General features: G+C 36.3%; 2 protein-coding genes across 3 annotated transcripts in view; both read right to left on the bottom strand.

Annotated features, from left to right (window-relative positions):
- The window catches only part of cdh22 (cadherin 22), a 246,472-nt gene extending 227,531 nt beyond the window's left edge, over positions 1-18,941 (bottom strand). Inside the window, exon 1 of one of the 2 annotated variants that reach the window (XM_083529723.1) lies at positions 18,571-18,941. The gene's annotated coding sequence lies outside the window, so the exon portion shown is untranslated. The remainder of the gene's footprint in view (positions 1-18,570) is intronic. The other variant, XM_083529724.1, reaches the window with a different exon arrangement.
- Positions 1-24,611, bottom strand: part of LOC310720344 (uncharacterized protein) — a 388,245-nt gene that overhangs the window by 332,742 nt on the left and 30,892 nt on the right. The gene's annotated exons all lie outside the window — the stretch shown is intronic.

Genomic DNA, 24,611 nt, shown 5'->3' with positions numbered 1-24,611 from the left:
CTGTAAATTATGTAAAAGTCACTTTACTATGAACATTGGGAATGTCAAAGATGAGATCGATGACCTCTGTGAGATTGATATGGCACATGAGCTTTATTTCATACAGTGAATGGGGCTGTGAATGAAGCACAGCAGTAAACACCTACTTTCAGAAGGTATTGAATGTCATAATAGTGAACTGCGGTTTCTCACCGTACAGCAGACATAGTCTATATATCATTACACATCAAACACACACATATATATTAAATATAAACACCCAAACTCCGAGAAATATAAATAACCCTTAGAATTTCCCTGGACATATATGTTCATATTTTTGTCATTTAATTATGAAATCACCAATTAATGAAAGGTGATAGAGAGACATTACCCAGCATATCATGATATTTCTGAAGCCTTTTGCTGAGGCACTGTTTAGTAAAGAATTATAGAAGAGAGGAATATTAAATTATACCTGGCAGCTTGGGCTATTACATGAATTTGCCACAAAAGACCAAATAAGTTTAGCCAAATGGACGAGAGCCGGCAAGGAGATGCTAAAAAAAAAAGGGAACGAAAATAAGGAAAGATATATAAGTCATATAAGGAAAGAGAAAAGAGATCTATTAATGACAAGATGCTTTTACAGCTCCTGGACACAGAATTAAATTCCACTTCAAACTATTTTTGGCAGGTGACTCATGAAAGAGAAAGACTCGATCCGATTGTGGTATTTTACAGCTTGTTCAATCCTGCTCGTTTCTATGAAGGCAGTTAGAGGCATTTTCGAAAACAGGTCTTTCCCTATCTGTAAACCAGTGTTACATATTTCAGTTAGCAAAAAACTTACTACATGATTATTATTGATAATTGTTAATAATGATTTTGTTCTCATACATAATGCCATTTATACTTATAAACATGAAGAAGAAAATGCATTAATAATCAAAAATAAAATGTTTAAAAATGAATAGGGAAACAAGAATTCAGCCAAAACAAATGAACATCACTACTTTGTTAATACTTTCTAACAGCTTTGAGACATATAGAAAGAATTGATTTTGCAGCATCAGTGTTCACTTGTGGCCCATTTCACTTGGCAAATTATATTTAATTCCCCAAGGCTACAAAGCTTCCTCTAATCCACTTGCAATTTCAAAATCCACCATAAATTTCCACTGGCATAAAGTCAGGAGATTGACTAGGTCATTCAAGGCCTTCTTGATTTATTTAAGTTGTATGCATGGGATTGTTGGCTGGCTGATGCGGAAATGTGCAAATTCTCCCCAAATTCAGGCCTATTCAATTGTCTTCTAATATATCATGGAACATCGCTCCTTTTTTTTCTATCAATGATAAGTAATGCATGTAATGTATGTAAGTCTTCCTTTTCCAAAAATGACAAGATATTCATTTTTTTTCCATCTAACAAGACGATCTTGTTCTGAAATAGTTCTGTTGTCTGAATGCTTTTGGATGTGCATCTCTGTGCTTTATTTTAGGCAAATAATTTTTAAGAATGCAACAATGGACATGATTGCAGAGATGAAGTGCATTGCTTATTGTTCTCTATATATTTGTTGTTCTTATATCACCTCTTTTTTAAATGACTGCTGGCTCCTCTCCCTCTTTTCCCTTATCATTAGTCTGAGAGTGTGTTGTGAAACCTGTCTGAGGACGATTAGTGGTGGTTCCATGAACTTTCCACCTGCATATTATCACACCAATTATACCGACAGGGATGTTTAAGATCATTGCTTTGGCTCTGTAGCCTTTTTCATTCCAAGTCTTGTTTAATGAGAGTGTTGTCGAATGAGAACTTTCGAAATCCGTGATTGCCGTAATTGCTACTCTATATACCAAAAGTTTTTGGACTCCTGACAGTCATACCCATGTGCTTTATGTTCATCCAATTCCAGAGTTCCCCCTGCTGTTGTTATAAAAAACTTCACTCTTATGAGAGGGCATGTTAGAGTGTGGCTGTGGAGATTAGTGATGTGTGATGTGAGGACAGTGAAAGGTGTTTACTGGGGTTGAGATCAGGGATCAGTAGAGTTCTTTCTTTTCAACATTGGCATCTGATGAGCACAGGTACACTGTCATGCTGAAGCCTGTTTGACCCTCTCAGTTCCCGTGCCAGAAAATTTTTACTGCAAAAGCATTTTAAGACATCAAAGACAAGTGTATACTTCAGACTTGGAAGCAATTGTTTATATGAGGGATACAGAAAGGTGTACGCAAACTGTTGGCCATATAGTGTGCTTATATCAAATCTTCCCATTCAATAGCATCTTTTATAATGACACGGCATTTATATCCAGAAACACAATTTATTTTTATGTAAGCTGTTAATGCTTATGAATGTATTTACAGTATTTCGTTCATCTTTATAAGTAGAAAGGTCAAAACATATTAAACATGTACATTTTCAGTGGATATTTGAAGTACAATAAATAATAGAAACAAAAATAAGTCCAAATGCCTTATATTTCCTCTCACTGTATATCTGTTCAAATGTGATTAAAGTTATTAAGTTCTTTTTTTTTTTTGGCTTGTTTCCAACCCACTAAGCATTATTTTAGCTTTCATGCACAAATACCTGTACACAGCAAAATGCAACACACCAAGGACGCTTGATAAACGAATTAACCCCTTGCTTGGTTTTTGCAGGCGAATCCCAAAGGATCTGTTCCCTACTCCTGAAGACATCTTCATTAAAAGCAACAGGAGACATCAAAACCAAATTCTGAAAAGTCTAAAAGTATCAACTCTAAGACAGAAATAACATTCCTTCATCGCTTCAAATAAATAACAGAAAACAAGGACTAGTCTCTGGAGAGGAAAGAGAGTGGGGGAGAGAAAGTACGAATGAGTATGTGTGTGTGTGTATGTGTGTGGTGGGAGGGGGGGTAGTTTTGAGGGGCAGGGAAAATTTTCCTTTTTTACTATTTATCGTTTTATTTTCTATTAAAATATAGCAGACACCACACAACTTGCATATGCTGTACAGAAAAGCTTGTTAGAAGATTTGTCTGGACACACACGCATACACGTCACATACAGATAGTCAAACTCACTCAAGGACCAATTATGGTCATCAGCATCATAGTGGCTCTGCCTGGGTAGAAGCCACAGCTAATGATCGATCTGGGAGACACACTAAGGGTTATATATTTTTTTCGTCTTCTTCTTTTCCAGTTCAGTGACACAGAACATGAAATAAATGCGAAAGGTGATGGTCCTCGGCATGATTTATTGTTTGTTGTGACTTCACTGGAATAGGGCATTAATAATGCTATTGTTTCGAAATATTTTCGATTTATTTCTGTAATACTTTATCTCAGGTCTTTAAAATCCTTTCATATCCGAGATCTTTTAATGCAGAATATTTGGGTGTTTTAAAAAGAAGAATTAAAGCACGGACAGAAGACGCACGCTCAGTATGCTTAGATTAACTCCACAAGACTCAAATGATGCTTAAGAAATACCCTGAACAATCAATGCTTTGTTACAAAAACAACCAGACACTCATACCTTTATTCAAATTCACTTTATACAACTGCTGATGAACACTATAGATCCTGTACCAGGCTCTGCTGGGTAAAAAAGAGCATCTGCCCCCTTGTTACCTGACAGTCTCAACAATCACTTTATACATCTAGATTCGAATTTTGCAGGACTTTTCACTCTACCTGTTGAATGTATTTGTTTGCAGAAACTGGGCTGTTATCTGGCAACCAGTGTCATTGGGATCTACAAGGTTAACTGGAGGTGGTTTACATCTTTTAAAATTGAACACTAGAGTAGAATATACATACAATGAATGGCTGACCATCTTATCTCAGTACATATTATAATGCATATTCTCGCTGGTGGACACCCAAGGCACAATACTTGAGTCTTATACAGGCACCATATGGGAATACACTTCAGTTCATTTTGTTCTGTGAGCAAAAAGGTGTCCTAGATTTGTCAAACCTCTAAAGTAAGGTATATAAACATATTATATATGTTGAGGTATGGCTGTATATTCCTGCATCTGAAACTGCATAGTCAAGGGACCTTGGAAGACAGTTTGAGATCTGTACAAGGTCTATATGTGTGTGTGTGTGTGTGTGTGTGTGTGTGTGTGTGTGTGTGTGTGTGTGTGTGTGTGTGTGTGTGTGTGTGTGTGTGTTAGTCTATTATCTTTCACTAATTTCACTATGCGATGTGGCATGTGGCAGACACAGAATACCCTTTTGTGTGGTGAAATATGTTGACATTTTTTTCTTTACGTATGGTTATTAGGGCTGTCAAACGATTGAAATATTGAATTGTGATTAATCGCATGATTGTCATGAGTTCACTCATGATTAATCGTAACTCAATCACCCATATTTATCTGTTCTAAATGTACCTTAAATTAATTTTTTTCAAGTTTTTATTACTCTAATCAACATGGGCATGGACAAATATGGATGCTTTATGCAAATATTTATTATTAGTAAAACCATCCTCAACATAGAGCATAAACACAAAATATTCTTGTAAATGTTTGAAAGTAATTAGGGTGTTTTGAATTATGAATGAATCATGAATCATGACACCATTTGGAACTTTTACTATGTTTCCACACAGACACACAGATGGTATTAATTGTGGGATGTATGCATCATGGCGGATTCTGGTAATTGATTTGAGACTTGGCGCAACAGTAAAACAAATCTTTGTGATTAAAAATGTTAAAAATGATTTTTATTTTATTTTTTTATTTTTTTTATCTGTGTAAAAAAAGGATGCCGTGAATAAAAATGTGTTGCATTGAAGGTTTTAATTTCGCCTATTTTATAATCATTTATTTATATTGTTAATATAATTGGTCAAATTCATTTGTGTTAAAGCGTTATTAACGAGTTAATTTTGACAGCCCTAATGGTTATGAAAATTACAGGATCTCCCGATCTAAAAAGATGTCTTTCTTTTGCCAGTATATCACCTAGCAGAGTGAGATTATTATTTTTTTTTTGCATTTCCCAGCTTGTTAGAAAATACAAACCAGTGCCCCTCGAACAGGTAAGGTTAAGGCTAAGTGAATCGCCTGACAGTGGCAGCTTGGCAGAGCTGTGGCTTTAACCCCTAACCTTCAGTTCATGGCTCATAGTTGTCCAACAATTTGATAAAACTCTGACATTCACTGTGTGAGGAAATTACACCTAGGCTAATGCTTACACATCTATGGGCAAAATGATTGTCATTACCAATCTATTTGTTAAATAATGAAGTAATGTTTGCAGTATGTAAGATTAAAAAGATAAATTAAAACATTTTCCATAATTTTTTTTTTAGTTTGTTGTCTATTTTTAGATAGATAGATAGATAGATAGATAGATAGATAGATAGATAGATAGATAGATAGATAGATAGATAGATAGATAGATAGATAGATAGATAGATAGATAGATAGATAGATATTATAATAAGAAACAACAAGCTTAAAGGCTTTTTTGGCAAGAGGAACGTTTTTTGGCTATTTGGCAAAATTTAGGCATAGTGATGTCTGATGGATTTTCCCTGCCTGCCATAGAAATAATAAAGGTTCCACAAAGCCCATGCCCCTGGGACAGTGAGAGAGGTTAAGTCCAGTATGAGCCACACTGATGGACCATTAATAGGCCCTGATTCATACAGCTGGCAGCCTTGACATAAAGCACCATTAGCTAACTGGGCACAAATTGCATGTTAAGACAGAGCACTAGAGTAAATGGATGCTGTCAAGTAACATGAAGGAAATGTATTTTTAGGGAGAGGAATTCGGGAATACTCTTGTAAAACAAGAGAACTGTTCATCTGCGATAATTATTATATATTATCTTATAATTAGAATGGACTTCAATAGTACAAGAAAGGAATAAAAAATGTATAGTTGAATGCTTTGATCTCATTATTCAGACAAAAGCACTAAGCAATACATACTGTAATAACAACTTAAAAAACAAACTGAATAGAAGAAAAAAATAAGCCCCCAAAAGTGTCACAGATGCCTCGATTGTAACATGGTCACCAGGCTCAACAAATAGCCCACAAAGCATCCCTTTTTTCTCATTCTTCTTAGTCACAGAGATCTCTCTGATGAGTGCCCTTCTCTTTATGGTCCTGGCTGCTCTTGTTAGCAATTTGTCCATGACTCTCTCCCAATGGTGCAATTGTGGGAGAAACTATCCATTTGCCAACGTAATATTTCAGCTGAGAGGCAGTGAGGGAGCCATGAACATGGCAACTTTAAAAACACATGCAGCACAAATAGTGGATGAGACACCAATATTCTGATATTTACAGTGCTTTTATTGCATTAGTTGTATTGATGAGCAATGACTGGGTGTCTAAAATTGTAGCAGGAAACAGGAAACTTTTTATTTATGCTTTCAAGTTTGCCACATCTGTGGCACAGTTATTTATCATAATGGCAGATGTATCTAACTATGATTAAGTGTTTATGCTGATAATTATCTGCTCAAATGCACAATAAACTCAGAGATGTGGAGTTTTGCCTGAATGCTTTATTCGGGAAATAAAGCCTCTCTTTGTGGTTGCGTTTGACATCATGAAGCTTAGTCACACCTGTTCAGTGCAGTGTGGAATTCAATCTCTACAGCACACAGATTAAGCAAAAGTCAGTGTGCCTTTTCTTTTATCACACTGCATGACTATATACTAATTTCATGCAGTTAATTAAACTTCTGTTTTATTAGCTTTCCTATGAAGCTGCCCTAAAAACAATTAAAACTGGGTTGTCTGGAAAGCACAGATTGATGGTGCACTGAGCCGGCACAAAAAAAATAAAAAAGCACAGGTAGAAATTACAATTTTGATTTGGATACACTGCATCTACAAACTGGAACGGACAAAATATGATCCCTCTGATTTTGTCTGGGATATGGCAAGACTTGAGACAAAGCAGTCTAGAGTTTATACAGATTTTTACAAATATATATATATATATATATATATATATATATATATATATATATATATATATATATATATATATATATATATATATATATAAAGCTCAAATACCACTGACTCACTCACTCACTCATCACGAAATCTCAAAAATCACTGAACGGATTGCAATGAAATTTGGAACATACCTTCCCCTTGGGTCTTAGGTGCTCACTAAGAAAGGGTTTTCAAAAATTCGCCCTGGATCGTGGCTAACTCGCGAAAAACGCGATTTCTCACGCATTGTAAATTCTTCGAAATAACATTACGGATCCTAATGAAACTTAGTACATTGTTTCTTAGTAGATGTTAGATGCACGATAAAAATTATTTTCAAAGTAGTTTGCCCTGTATCGGTACTACAAAGGGGTAGTACGTTATTTGTTGTTACGTTCTGATCTCTGATCATCCAGTCCTGCTCAGTTTTTTTTTTTTTTTTAAAGTTCATCAAAATTAAAAAAATAAGAAAAAGCATGGGCTGTACAATCACAACTTGTTTACCACCATCTGTTTTAGGAGCTAATGCTTGCCTTGTGCTACACAACACAATCTTTACAGGAAAGTAACAGGAACTTTTAAATGAAAGTAATTTTGTTGAAAGCTGGCTGTCATCCTCGCCTGCCACGCTAACCTTAACTCATAGGAATATGCAATCATGACTCAATGCTGAGAGCCATAAAGAGCTAATCTTCAGACTGCATTCTGCTATTTGTCATTGCGAAATTATTTAGTCTTAAGTGATGACTAGTTTATCAGTGTAGAACAGACAGATTTAAGAGTAAGTTATCTGCAGTAAACAGACTGGACTCGTTTAGTTACACTGCACCCTGTCAAATAACAACATGATTAAGCAACGTCTCTTCTCTTTATAGAGCAAAATTATTGTCTCATATATTTAAATAGGTAAATCCATTTAGACAAAGTACTGGATATGTTACTGGATACGAGAAGACAGAGAATTGTTTAACTCACCATATCTCATGGCACCAGTCACTGGCAAACAAAGTTTAATTAGGCAATTAAACAATGTAAATCTTTTTGCAATTACTTGCTTTGAGAAAAGAATATTATTTTTTAATTATTATTAAATAAGGATATTTACTTTGTAGCTAACAGTTTATGTACGTATTGCATTTGTCTGTTTATTTATATGGGCTTTAAGGGACATATATGATACCAATTTTTGAAGAGTAGTGATGGCTGTCATATTACAAAACTCTTTTGCACATACATTAATCAAAATTAAAGTTACAGCATTTTTTAAATCTCGTATTGCATTTAAAAATCCCATTTCCTCTAAAAGACACCAAAACATGAATTGCCCAAGAGTGGCTACTATTAGTACATTTAAAAAATTAAATATAATATCTCATAATATGGCTTTATATCTTTATAGCAACCTTTATTGCAGGTGCATAATCTGGTCATTCAACAGTGATTCCAGGTGACCTTTATTTTATTTATTTGTGTATTATTTAAAAAAAAAAAATAACCGGTAAAGATTATCATTACATTTACATTCTGACTTTTTGAATTTGTCAATTATGTAGTCATGCCGATTTAATATCATTTAAATATTTATTATTGTTCTGAGCTAACGATATATAGGAAGCAAAATCCCCACCTGCCGCTAAATACTTTACATAAAACAAATTTATGAAAAATCGCTGCTTGTTTTATTGATTATAGCTTTTTGAAAGGCTTGTTTCATTATACATTTCTCTATGATAACCTGAGGTGAATGTCTTGGGTATTTGACAACCAGAAGCCTGATCATGGTCTGCTTTTATAACAATTCAGTCGATTACTAATAATTGGACAAAAGAACAGCCTGAACCGATTTATTTAATCTGCCATTTCATTTAATAAATGTAATCAATTCCCATTAAGCTTGTGGACATTAAAGCTTGAAGTAAACTGGAATATTTTGACATAGTCACCCACCAACACCACCAGACACACAGTCAGTCATGTCCCAGAGTGCCTGTTTTGCCTTCCAGCTCTCCTTTTTAGCTATGCTGTCATAGTGTTACCTGTCAGAGTCCACACTGGCACTATGATCACAATATGCACCCACTTAATCTGTTGTATAATCAGAGCATACCTCAGTTATTGCTGATACACATTCCACATACTTATTTCTATATGAAGGTTCCTGAAAACGATCCTGATATATCATCAATCCAATAAATCCAGCAATTATCCATCTTAACAAAGAAAAACAAAATTTGCAGCATACATAAAAATCCTTGTGAAAGGAATAATATGGGAAATTGAATGAATAACAATAAGCACTTGACATATCCTAATGTTAAAAGATTTGTCATTTGCAATTAAAACGGCCCAAGGACCCATTCTTAGTCAGATGGCCAACCCAAAACCTTCATTTCTGAATGTGTGTCTGAGGCTGTTCACAATTGGGATTCAAATTTAAAATTTCCATCTGACAAAGTGAATCATGTCCAGGCTTGGACATGTTCATTACGGAGCCATGGCCAGCCTCCCGGCACCTCCGACTATTCATCTGTGATTGACGTAAAGGTCATGAGATTGGACACAGCAAATGGGCATCTGGCTGAAATTAGGCTTGCAAAGGCCAGTGCATCTCACCAATGAGATCTCCCAGAGAATACCAGACATATCAAGCCAGTCTGATTAGCACAAAAGCAAACAAACAGCTCTATGATTGAAGATCGCATGCCTCCGTAAGCTTTTTTACATTTTACTTAGTATATTAGATGATAGCTAAAAGCTGTCATGTACCAATAAATATAGGAGTAAATAAATGATGAAAAGTAAAGCAGGAACACGTGGTGGGGAATAAGCAAACGAAAAACAATGTCCTCAGAAGTGGGCAGTGTGACAGCTCACACATGGTCAGAAGAACTGTTGTGTCTCTCTGGTCTAAACTTGCAAAGCCTGTTATGCCACTGAAACAAAAGGATGATACACAGAGGAGTGTGCTGACTTGTCACATGATGCCACAAGAACTGCATCATCAGGGCAAATCCTAATATGTACCTATAGATACAATTCATATAGATAAAATAAAGTACCTATTATTAGTCATAGATTGTAATAGCGATGTGCCTACTTAGAAGCACTTGCATAATAAAAACAATCATTCCTTAGTCTTATATTCTAAGAACCACATGGGCAAATTTCAAATATGATAATATGGAATTTTTTTTTTTTTTATTATGTTTAATTATTTATTTAAACCTACACTTATTCATATGTACCTGTACCATTGCAAAAATTGTGTTCACGTGTTCTGTGTTTTATTTGTCCTTTGACAAATAAATGACAGTAATGAGAAATCACTGATCATTTTTTTTATAGCAACTAGCAACATGTTCTGCTATAGATGCTATAAAACTTTTATGAATGCACAGTAAAGATTTGGTGGTGAAAATGTAACAGAGTTTTACACTATATGTGAAATGGGACACGTGGGGTGCAAATCAGGCAGCTCGGGTAATGACCTGCCTACAATAAAGGGTTGCCGGACTGGATGCACTGCCGCATGTTCACTATGAACATGTCCTTATATATATATATATATATATATATATATATATATATATATATATATATATATATATATATATATATATATATATATATATATATGTGTGTATATATATATATATATATATATATATATATATATATATATATATATATATATATATATATATATATATAATCCAATGATATACAGTATGTCTTTTTCTCCCCATCATTGTCATTGAAATGGAACAATGAACGATTCTGTGGCAAACAAATTAGCATCTCTTTCAAATTCTAAATCAATATAAGATATGATCAGTTACTTAATGTGTGCTATAAAATGCTTTCATAATTGTAACCCTTATTTAGCATTTCAACACCAAGGTGTTTTTTTTTTACAATTTGTAGTTTTCACTAATCCTTCCACACACACTTACATGGCCCCCGCTATCATTCATGAGATTTACGTAAAGCAATTTAAGTCATTCACATCTGGGCAGTCATTCTGTTACCACCCTCGTAAATTCACCAAAATCTATGCATATGCATCCGCAGTCCATCTTCACAATGTCAAACATGATGGACGATTCTCAAGTCTCTCGTTACTAACGCTGAAGCGGCTATTCACTCTGTTGGACTGCTGATTTAAGATCCAGGCCTGATCATTTAATTTTAGTCAATATGTGCTGCAAAGCCAAAAAAAATTCTTGTCCATGCAACATTTAAAAGCTGGTCTATACAATTTTTTTCCACTTTTGTGCTCAGCCTGGTAACAAAATCCAGAACCAATAACCCCACCAGCCTCCTGTTATTTAAGAGCCACTGCTCTGTACTCTCTCTCTCTCTCTCTCTCTCTCTCTCTCTCTCTCTCTCTCTCTCTCTCTCTCTCTCTATCTTTCTTAGCCCTCCCTTTCATCACCAAAGTCTTTTTCAGATTGTTCCAACCTGGATCCAACACAAAGAGGTAGGTAAGATTATTTTTGAGAACAAGTTCCACTGCCTCCAACAACAACAATCACAAATTATTCATAGCCACAATACCATTAGTTACATACAATATGCATTTGTCATCAGGAACCCTGACAAAATTATATCTATTTTAAAATATTGTTTTAATTATTAAAGGGTTACTGCATGGTGCAGTACATCAACATATTCGCAAATTAATGGTGGAAATAGTGACAAATGTTCAATTAACAGTTGTTGCTCTTTGCACTGCCATGCAAACCATTCGATATGTAAATAACTGTGACAAATTGAATTACCCTGCTCCCCATGGTACCATAAAAGCCATGACACGACATAAGAACGAAGCTAAAAAAAAAATAGTGCAGACCACTGACTCATCAAACTCAACTATAACAGAAGTTTCCTGATTCTTTTTGAGGCACTTCTCCCCTGGAACAAAAAAATATCTTAAGTAGAATGCTACCATATTGTGTGTTGGCAAAATATTTTTTCAAAGTCATTTTTCTGATAACTTTAGTTTGACCTTTATCTGTGAAAAATTTAAATCTGAAAATCATACAGTTTGAGCAAATCCCAAATCATGTTCCTATTCAATCTCACATAAAATTTCACAAAAGATTTACATTTTATCACACTTGCCTGTGACTGCTTGTGACTTTACACCATAAAGTCCCTCATCTGTACAGTATGTTTACAAATGATTAAAGCATTGGCACACTTGTGCTAAAATCCTTCCATCTGACCATTAATAAACATCAAATCAATAGTCATACTTTTGATTATTATTTTACTGCTTGTGCCTATCAAGTCATTACCTCAAATAATATTTACCTAAATATCTTTTACATGTTGGAACCTGCACTCAATCAGGAATACAAATATATATAATTTTTCAAAACTGTTACCACATAGTTAGGGGCTCACAATTGTATGGGATGTTTTTGGATGCTGTAGCATTAAATATTCCCTTCACTTGAACTAGGAAGCCCGAACCTGTTTCAGCATGACAATGCCCCTATGCACAAAGCTAGTCTCATGAGATATGATTTATATGGGTTATGTAGAAGATCTTGAGTTGCCTGCTATAAAACTCTGATTTCAATCTTATTGAATACCTTTGAGAAGATCTGGAATGCTGACTGAACTCCCGGCTTCCTCACACTTCATCGGTACTTGACTTCACTAACGCCCTTGGGGCTGAATGAGCACACATCTCCATAACCACAATCCAAAATCTAGTAAAACATCTTCCCAAAGAGTGGAAGTTAATATCACTGCACACGCAAACTGAATGCGGAAAGGGATCATGAACACGAACAACATACATTATCTACTGCAGTTTAGCTAATAGTCAAAGTCTAGATTAATGCCTGTGGTAGAAGCACCTGACATTAGGGTAATAAACAACAGAATAATTAGGAGTGATGAATGATTATGATAGTCTGTGAACATTTGCATCCATTAGCCTAATAAGTTCATATGACCAGCTTTACTGATGAAAGTTAATCTTGGTTTAAAGCACAGCATATGTTTAGTTTAAACATTTTACAGGTGCCTGTCTCTACCCAATACAATACCTTTAATTAGACTAAAGAAGCAGAGAGGGAAAGACAGAAAAAGTCAGAGAGACTCTGGGGAACGGTGGAGCTGATCAAACCTGGTCAGAAAAGACCGAAAGTGTCAGCTGCCCTCGTGATGTCAGCAGCTGGCTGTACCCGCTCACTCTATACACACACACATATTACCCAGGATTTCGATTCTATAAGCCTCTCCCAAGCTGTCGGCAGCCTCCATAATCAAATACGAATTGTCCTGTAATGCTTTGCCTCTATAGAAATTTTGAAGTGAGTGAACAGCAATAATTCACCCCAATGAACTCTTTTACGGCAGAACTGACAGCCTACTATGATGGCTTGCTGACAGCAGGGTGCACATTCCGATCAAGGCTGTGACCTACACTGTTTGTGCCTGTCTAGGTCTAGACTTGATTTTGATATTATTGGACAAGACTCACATCTGTAAGGGGAACAGCAGCATACACAGTTAAAGGGTATCTCTACACAACATACGTTTCCAAGGCCATTTATTTACAAATAGATTGCATCTAATGCAATTAGAATATTTAAAAAAATGCTCAAAAATGTGCTTTTGTAAAACACATAAAAATGCATTGAATATGAATTGCATTGAATAGACAATTGACATCATTCAAAATAAAAACTATTTAAAACTAGAGAAGAAAAATCGAACACTGTCTGTCATCACATTATTACAAATACCTGTTTGAAGGTAATTTTTTCTAGCAGAAACAAAAGCATTCTTTTTGTTTTTTACATTCCAGCATGCTAACACCGAAGGTCAGTTTATACCAAAAACATTTCTAGAATCTTTTTTTCTGCTTCTATTTTAATCATAGCATCTTACTTAATTACTAAATGCTGTAAAATACAGTTGTTTGATGCATGTTTTCTTGGTGTATTTTTCCAGCAGTGTCAGTCTGGTGAAAATTACGCTGGGGTAAACCCAAACAATCACCATGCTGCCATTAACAATGACACCCAAACACATCAAGTTTACTAGCTGGGCTAAAGGTCACTCCAAACTCCTTTTATCCACACTCCCACCCAGAGTGATTCCTCAAGACTTCAGAGCATTTCCTGACTGCCAGAACCTGGAACCCATACATTATTCAGTAGCACTTAATGTTTTAACTCCATTTCTGTTGGTAAGAGAGTACACCATGCTCGTGTGCTTCAGAGAAAAATAGATAGAAAGCATGCCACATAGAGAGGAAGATACGTGTTTTGTTTTTTTGTTTTTTTTTGGTTGGGGTTTTTTTTTGGTTTTTTTTGTTTACTCCTTCAAATTCACAATAAAGTTGAATTTCGAATAGATCTAAAATGTGAAGCTTTAAAACAATCACAGCAAGACTGTTTGTGAGCCAGGTGTTATACAGTCAAAACTCCACTGATTGCACTGTGAGAAAAAATAAAGTTCTTTGTGCCTGCCAGGGAGCACGCTACGTGAAGTATGGACCGCTGGCAAAGGAACGAGGTTCTCTCCTTCATTAAAAAAAAGAAAAAGAAAAGCAAACACAAAAACTGTCGATTATCGCTTCCCACCTGCAAAGAGTACAAAAGTGAGATAGCGTACTGTACAATGGCACAGATTTTCTGTCTGTTCCCTCTAACAAATGCCAATGTCTTCCGCCAAGCTAAATTGCCATGGTAACACGCTACTTGATGACTGCCAGTGGGGAAAAAAAAACACACACACAAGGCCTTTACAACACTCAAACTGCAAAGAGAAAACTCATTTCATATACTGCTTATGACATAACTTTGTCATACAGCATAAACCAGCTTATTTAAAACTCATTGTATCCGAACTGTTTCAGTGTGCCTTTTTCCTGTGAAATTTTTTAATAATTTAAATAAATCCTTCTCTGTAGTTTTCATTAAAATACCAGCTGAGACATCTGATAAATTCTCTAAAACTCTAGAGGGGAAAGAAGGTAAGTAAGGCCAAATGGTTTCAGTAAATCTATTCAGAAGGTAAAAGCAGGCTTTCCACAGGCCTTGTTTAAATTCTTACCTTTTTCTCACTTATTTCAAAATGTAGTGTAATTGGACGAAACTAACAAAAAGCAAAGACAGCCGTGCAGAAGAAAGAGCAATTACTTTTTTTTCACCTTTGTGCTCACTGTCATTTTAAATGTGAATAACTAATAAAGCTCAATTAGGATGTGGCGTGTGAGAATTTGTGTTTTCCGCGTGAATTTCAATTGCAGGGGCACCGCTTTGAGTGACAGCTGCAGAGGTTAGAGGTTAAAACATTAAAAACTGCAGTAATTGAATATGCCCTCTCTCTCTCTCTCACACTCACTACAAAAAAATGGAGTCGCTTAACTTGCAGGCAAGCATAACTGCTGTAATCATAAAGCAGTCTTAATTCGCTATCAGCATTGCCACTGAATAATAGTCTGATTAGTGATTGTTTAAGCAGCTGGAAAAAAAAATAAAAACAAAGCCCCGATACCAGGGGGCTAAATTCCGAACTGATTCGACAACCAATCTGGAAAGCATTATGCCTATTTGGCCTAGTGTTGGAGAGTTGTAATTAAATATTAAATATATAAATTTGAATGCCAGTGCTTTTTTTACTCTATAAATGCTATAACTCGCAAAACTCATGCATAGCAACAAAGCTGTATTTGCAACCCCCCCCCCCATCTCTGCGAAGAATTTAAGTGACAATAATTGTAAAAAATAATCAATCATACTCTTTCAATTAGTGTCTAAAGCCATGCCTTCATGACAGTTTAACACACTGTTAAACTTTATATATGCAATTCAAAAAAAGCATGAGTATTACTGTCATGTTCCTAATAGCCAAAAAAAGAATTGCATTGCACCCCGAATGAACACGTGCACACACACACACACACACACACACACACACACACACACACACACACACACACACACACACATGCACACACATGCACACACACATGCACACATTTTCGCTCACACACCCACGGAGTGCTGGACGGAAGATGAAGGGTAAGCTCCGTTGGCACGCGCTGGGTCTCGGAGCAGGTGTGAGATACACAGTGGCTAATTTAAGCTAAAGTTCTGCACCGGAGGCTCCTGCAGCAGGTGCAGAACTATAGAAGGGAGCCCTGAACTCCAACCACTGACTCGGCATCAATTACAAAAAAACCCTAATGATTTTATTCCCGCAAACCATAACGCCCTCCATCGTCCATTTATAACCCATACCACTTTCATTCTTTCCAACACAATCCCTTCCAAAATCCCACGCTGTGGTTTGCTCTTGGACACGGTAAACGCTAATCATTGTCCCGGGCTTGATGTTTCATCCAATCAATTTATCAAAGCTGGGGCTCAGACTGTAGGTGCCCTCGCGGTTGTAGTCGTCAGACATAAATCACAACCAATCCATAATGCATTTGTTAGTATGTCTGTAATTTACTGTCACGCCAGCCGTGTCCTGCCCCGTATTTACAGAGGAAATATGTGGAGGGGTGGGGAGGGGAAAAAAAATCTCCTCATTTTCATCCACTGCTTCATACCATATCAGGCTGCCTTCTCCACCAAGGAGTTTATTCTCATTTCTCGATTTCTGATGTGAAATAAAACAACAATTTAGACAATTAGTGTTTTGTTCCACTCTGGTCACACTTCACTCTCCTAAGCGGATAATCTAGTCGACTTTGAATGAAAGGCAATTAAAAAAATCAATTCTCTACATATTTTCTTTATTTTGCAAAAGAAAAATCCTTTAACCTCCAACTACCACAAGTGACTTAGGAATTGACAAGTTCAAAGAAGTCATACACTAACAAACGTTTGCTATTTTTTATTTTTTTTTGCATGGGGTAAAAAAAGAGGCATACTGTACCTAGATAGACACTGCGCTCAAAAAACATCTTATCTCCAATAGCAGAAACAAAACAGTTTGGTTTTTTCACAATGAAGATAAGTGTGTGCTTGGAAATTTTAATGCATGGGATTTTTTTTTTTCCACAAAGAAGGTAAACACAAATTCCCAAATGATGCAAAACATTAAAATAAGAAAAAAGATCTGATTTACGAGGTTTCTGCAGCACACGGCCAATAAACCACTTTACATAAAACTGCCTGCTGCACCCTTTCCACCTACACGACTATGCTGAATTAACACCTACGCTGGTCATTTATGTCCAGTGAGACTCAAAAAGAATCTAAGCATACTTATATGTATATATAATCGCTCTTAACAGTTCATAACCACGTTGCCATTATGCCTTTTCCATCTCATGCCAAAATTTCTCTCGGAGCAAATGTCAACTTTAATTTCTATAAGCTTTAAATGGCCTACTGGCACCTGTTTCTTCATCACGAGGTATATTATACACAGGGTTCACGTATTCTTCTGGGGATGGAGAGCAGAGATGCCATGATTCAAATAATCGCTGTCAATAATGTCGTTCTGGAAGAAAATATGATATAGCAAAAGCATTTCAGTGTGACTATAAATGATGGCTGTCATTAGATGGTTAATAGCCTAACTATGAAGGAAAATATGTAGAATAAAGAGAAGCATTTGAAAACTGACAATTATCATTTTGAAGATACATAGCTATAAAATGCATCTGTTATCAAAAATCACAAGGCTTTTTTTGTTTTGACAGTTTGTTTGTTTGTTTGGTTGGTTTTGTTTGTTTTGGGAGGACAGAGGAGCATTCCTCGTTTGCTTCCCAACAGCGTTCAGTGCTCAGATCTCACAAACTTTTCCCCTCCCAACATCATGCATACAGTGTGTCCAAAGTTCACCAGTGACTCAAAAGTGTCCAGTTCACACATAATTCTGCAGTGCATGTGTGTGCTTCAGACCTGACACCCTCATCAGAGCTCCTCACTGTACAATCAACAATCTCACACTCCACTTTATCACCAGATTTAAAATGCACTTTATCGACCAGCAAAAAAAAAAAAAAAAGAAAAAAGAAGAGCTTCATTTCACATGTATTGCATCCTGCACGGCTTGTGATGCTGTCGGAATCGACGTCTATTGCAACATGCGCACCGACACCCGACTTTACAAATAAATCACGCATGGTGGTTTGGTGCTGATCAGCTCCAGATCGCCTCATCAGCCACATCATACACACACACACACGCACACACACGCACGCACACACATGAATACTCTCTTAACATGCATGCATAGCTGAGAGTTTTTGAACGCGCGCGCTCTGGCACGAAGGAACAATCACGCAAAGTCTTTTCACATGTTTCAGCTCTAAACTGCTCCCAATTATACACCAGGTTCAAACGAAGAAAGTTCAGGAAGTGTAAGAGATATTATAATAATATATATCAAAATCGATTCATTAACTTTTTTTTTTTTTTGCATTTCCCAATTCTTTAGACATGGCTCGTTATCGGGATCCTGTCTTTCCGCGCGTAACGTGGTAAACGCGCTACTTGTGATACATCTATTCAAAAGAAAAAAAATCATTTTTTTCTATTGAAGAATAGAGGCTAAAGGTAATGGTAGAGACGGGTTGCGAAGAAGAAAACGCAATCGGGAGGTAAGGATGAGGACGCTTACCTGCCGAGGAGAAGCCGAGCTGGAGCGCGTTTTTTGGAGAGAGTTCCTCCGCGCGGTGCCGGGCTGCTCCTCGAATAAGGCGCGAGTGCAATGCGTGTGCGCGCAGCGCGGACCCCCGCTCCCGCTCCACTGACCAGCGCTCAGACTGCGTGCGAACCGCGGAGCCTCTGGTGGCGGCGCAGAGAAACGAGAGAGAGAAAGAGAAAGAGAGAGAGAGAGAGAGAGAGAGAGAGAGAGAGAGAGAGAAGGATGGGGGAAGACACATGTGGAACGATAGAGAGACGAAAGGTGACTTACTTAAAATACCGCCTCCAAAAAAAAATCGCCGGTTTCTCCGGAAGTTACTTTTGAGTGAAGCTGATTTCTAAATCGGCGTGATTACGCGTGCGCGTGTCCAGAAAGACGATGGGGTTGGTGATGGTGAAGGTTCAATTCCCTTTCTATATTTTATAACAGGAGAACAGTGGTTTCACAACTACTTATGCCGGCCATAATCATATTTACTATATTACTATACATTTTGACACAACAATTCATTATAAATAATCTTATTATTAGTATTAGTTACATCTTAATTCAGTCTCTGTTATGTATTCATTGCATAACTCTGGTCATATTTAATATAAGGAATGCAGCGAATAGAAAATGTTTATATTTGTATATTATTATGTATAAAATCTTTCTTTCTTTAGCATCGTAGTGTCAATTTCTGTAACATGAAACGTGAGTTAAGCCTAAATATTAGAAGTTTATTTGTGCATTCGCTGCTATGGATTTCTTTCTTTCATATATATATATATATATATATATATATATATATATATATATATATATATATATATATATATATATATATATATATATATATAAGAAAGCAATGGGCATGACCAGAATGTCAGCATGATGATTAGATTTCACAAAATGTATTAAACTACAAATAAACTGCAATGTTTGTGTGTTTATATAAAATAGCCTTTGAACGACATTTATTCAATCAAATTTAGTAATTGCTTTATCCTGGAAATTGATTTATCCTATTGATTTATGGCTGAGATGCCCAAACTAGGGCCAAATTTGGCCCATGATGACCTTTGATGTTGCCTGCCATGTCATATTTAACCAGAGGCAAAAAAAAAGGGGGGAAATCCTATTAACACAGATCTTTATTTCAAATTTGAACATTTGATATTTATAAAAACGAAAGTTTTATTTTAAAGCTGCAAAGTTGTAAATTGAAATGAAATGTAAAGAATATAAGTGAATTTGACACACAATTTGGGAAAACCTTAAAATAAATTAGTGCCATCTTCATGTTTCTCTTTAGAGGTCACTGATAATACGTTTCACTGAACTAGAACACTTTGAAAATAAAACTGCATTAGTTACACCGATTGCGGAGCAATGCTTTCTATTTATTCATTTCTCAATTTGATAAAATATTAAATGAGGGGAACCACAGCAACTTTCAGTTTAATACAATACAGTTTGGTATAAGGAAACAGTTACTGCCCGCCCACAGCCCTCAATCAAGTTTGAATTTTGGCTCTGCATCTAAAATAGCCTGGGCACCTGGGCTTTATAGAATACACTCTAAATGGTATGCCAGTACATCGCCAGTATGTACCATAAACATACACTTACACCTAGCAGCATGTATTTGGGAGGTGGAAGGAAAGCTAGAGAAAACACAGTTTGACACAGACACACACAAACTGGGAGAACATGCAAAACCCCACACAGACAGTAACGATCACCCTGGAGCTATATATAATCTCACACATTTGATGAAATAATACAAAGATGAACAGTAAAAAAAAATATATAGTATTTTAAATTTTAAACTGCCTAACCAGCATTTTAGCTAATCCCCCATCTTAACTTTTGCCCAAGTTCCCAAACAAAATATAGAGATATTTTCATAAAATTCACTTGCAAACGCAATATCTTGTTTTCCTTACTCACAACATATCTGGCTAATGAAGCATCTACAATCTCATATCTATGGCGGTAAGCTTAAAAAAGCATAACAAACCTAAAATACCATGGTGCTGCGACATACGTACATTTAATCCACCATGACTTGGCATGCACACTTGATGTCTCTCTTTCTTTTCCCATCCCCCTCTCTGTCTCACTCTCTCTGTGTTGTGTTATTTTATACTTAAATTAAATTGTTATAAACCTAACACAATGTAAAGAGATGCTTTTAATCCATCATGGTCTGTCATGCTACTTGTTCTGTCTCACACACAAGCACACACACAGTTGTACACACATTATAAAAATCTTTTCATGAGATCTGCTGACTGGGGGAATGGACAATGAATATTTAGCATATTCTGTTTTGGAAAGTTGGCAAGACAGTGCAGCAAGTAATCTCTCAAACTGAGTAGCAGGTAAACCTCAGACAGGATGCATAACTATGGCCAAGAGAGGAAGATGAATTAAAATGACACTGTCCACCACAGACACAAAACCATGTCAGTGAAGCAGGATACGTTCACAACACACATAAAAGAAAATAAATTAAAATATGAGCTTCATTCAGAGCTGGTGACTTTTATGTCATTATTGACATGCGGAACATTCTCTGCAATATGTCAGATATACTTAAGACATGGTTAAAACATTAACTATTAGTAGAATTATGCTACACAGAGTATAATTGAGAACTACAGGTATTTAAACAAACATAGGAGTCTAGCAGTGTATATTACAGACTAGTCTATAGCTAATGTATGGCTACATGATAAAACAGAATTACAGCTGCAGAAACTGTGAAACCTAGGCATGGATAAAAAAGATGTATATACCATTGAGAGTTGCAGCCTGTGACTGGACATTTCACATTCACACACACACACACACACACACACACACACACACACACACACACACACACACACACACACACACACACAAAACACTTCTATCATATCCTGATGGTAAATGGAGTGTAAAGTTGAATGTGTTCATTTTTTTAAGCATTTGTGCAAAGAATATGTGGCCGTGGTAGTAAGGATAAGCTGCCCAAGAATTCATATGCTATGATTACAGGCCACTTTAAATTGTAATTCATAATTTTATTCATATGAAATTCCGTCTTTAAGATAAGCTTGTCTCCGATTAAGAAGCTGTCTCCTCTGTGCTCCTCTATCAGGAAATAAATTCCACTGGCTTTATAAGGATGGTGTGATTAATGAATAATTGTTAAACTGAGCCAATATGATCAAAGAAAAATCTATTACATTTTTGATAACTAATACACATAACTGACATGCTGCTGTTTTTATTTTATTACATTTTTTTTTTCAAAATCTCAGGTACACAACTCCTGAATATGAATATTATGTGCATGTAACTCAATCCTGAATATTCTACATCTATAGCAGATTGTTTGCCCAAGACAAATACATATTGTATGGTACAATTTATTACATGTGCTTTATAAATAATTTCTGCAGGGCCTACAATTTATCAGATTTTTTTTTTTTTACATTCTGCTAGCATGAAAATTTGCATTAACTTGCCCTTACATAACTGAAATTGAAATTACATTCTTCCATTATGACAGTGGAAACAATAACCATAGAGGAAAAAATAGATTTGCAGAAACTTTTATCTCTCAATGCATTGTTTCATTGTCTTGTGCTGGAGCCTATAAAAAAAGGAGGTTGGGTTAAAATTTTCAGTCAATCCCAGGCATTTCACTCAGTGATGTGGAAGGGTATGAAAGAGCAGGTTCTAAAACTGGAGAAAGCAGAATTACAGTGGAGATCTGCTCGAACCCGCACATCTGCTGTATTATGAACTGAAATGGTGCTGCAAAATCTCTGCAGTCCCTATAGTCTGTCGGCCTGCACCCTCGGCTTTATTTAAATTGTGAGCCTGCTCTCCAGCTCATCAATCTCATATTCCACCATCTTCTGCATTTTCTGCACCCCCTGCTGGTCTCCAAATTCTCTAAAGTCTATCACTGGCACAGCTCTTTCAGTCTCCATTACTGATCCAGACCTTTCAATCCCTATCACTGGTCCAAATCCTCCAACCTCTATCACTGAGGCAATTCATCCAGTCTACATCAGTCCATCAATGGTTCATCTCCTCCAGTCTCCATAACTAATCCATTCCCTCCAGTCTCCATCACTAATCCATTTCCTGCATCATTAATGATGCAGCTCCCCCAGCCTCCATCACTGACCCATTTTTGCCAATCTGCATCACTGGCCCATGTCTGTCAGTCCATACAATCTCCTGCTCCTGTGTTTTTGCCTTTAATGAACTGGGATCTGCATTTTATAAGTCTTTACCATGTGTACAATGCATAGTGTCAGATGGGTGGCACCTTAACATCACTGCCAAACTCACACCCAAGCATATTAATAGATCTGTTCCATGCACACCACCTCTACGCATAATGTAAAACCCTTTGATGACCAAAGATGTGCTCTGGCTATTTTCTATGATGTTTCTTTGCCTCTGTCTAAGTTACTCTACCCATTTAAAAATCCTACCGTGCTCTCCTGATGAATGATTTTGCATACATCCTGCTCCAACAGTGTAATACTGTAGTCCTTGTTTAATTCAATTTAGTTACATTTTATTTGTACAGTACTTTTAACAATAGACATGTTCACAAATTTCATAGTATACAATAAACATAATGAGGAAACCAGCGAACACAACCTTTCATAAGTCTATGCTTTGTCTTTGATACAGTTATCAGCTGATCATTGATAGAGAATTAAATGCAAACTCTGTTAAAGGAAATTGCAGTCCATTAAGCTACTATTGCAGCTGAAGGCAAAATTGTTCATATCAATTGCAGTCCAAAACCCATATTCATGGTTTCTAAGTGAAACTATACATAGCAATCTCATATGTCCATGTAGGGCTATCCTCCACAACAGTGGCTGGTTTGCAAGTGATGCGGTCTCTAACCAGAAGTAGGGCATCGGGATAGATCAGAAAGGTCCAGAGACCAGAAGCCTACTGTTTTTACCCTCACCCCAATTATCCGTGACTACTCTGTCTTGCCAGTTCCTTTATCCCTACAGATCCTTTTATTATCCCCATTTTCTGTGTATTCTATAGAGTCTTAGTTGGTATTTCTTAGCTGCTGTTGTCACTAATCTTTTATAACTGGTTGTGCTTTGTTTTGACCTATTCTCACTGTTCTGACTGAGGTTACAGGATAAACCCTAACCCTAACCCTAGACTTACATCCAACTGCTTCAGACTCTCATGCAATGGATTTGAATTTCAATAATGGACTACTCTAATCAGGTCTTTACATATGCATTGCACATGGAACAGACATGTTGTACACTATAATGCTTTTAATAATGATACATTTAGATACACATTAGCATAAAAATGTTGGTTTGGGTTTGAATTGATTTTGGAGTGTGTTTGTGGAGATTTATGCTCATTTAGCCACAAGGGTGTTGTTAAAGTCAGGCACTGATGTAAGGTGAGGAGGCCTGGGGTGCAGTCAGAGTTCCATTTGATTCCAAAATTGTTTGATAGGGTTGAGGGCAAAGCTCGATAGCTGAAGACCTTTACTTTAAACAAAGTGAACCATATCTTTATGGAGTTTTTTTTTGTGCAGAGAGGCATTGCCATGCTGGAACAGCAATGGGTCTCCTAGGTCAAGTGAAGGAAAGTGTAATGCTACTGCATCCAAAGATGTCTTATACAACTGTTTGGTTTAGTTTGGGAAAGAAACACATATGTCTGGTGTCATATTGTATATTTTGCTGCATAAAAAACACAAAAAGAAGCTGAGCTGTACTGTGATTTTTGATACAATTTATTATTGTGTTTAATTTTTACATGTTTACAGTATGTCATGTAATCACATGAAAAATGCTCAAAAATGCTGTTGTATATTGTTTTCCTTGCACATTTCATTATGACATTCCATACACTGATGTATCTTTTGTTATCATTAACTATATATTCTTTCTCTATTCACAAAATATATCTAGGCCCAAATCAGTAAGTCATTGCTTTTCTTAACCAAAAGGCTTTTATTTGCT

The sequence above is a fragment of the Silurus aristotelis genome, assembly GCF_946808225.1.
Source record: "Silurus aristotelis genome assembly, chromosome: 2".
Lineage (NCBI taxonomy): Eukaryota > Metazoa > Chordata > Actinopteri > Siluriformes > Siluridae > Silurus > Silurus aristotelis.
This window is presented reverse-complemented; position numbering and strand designations above follow the sequence as displayed.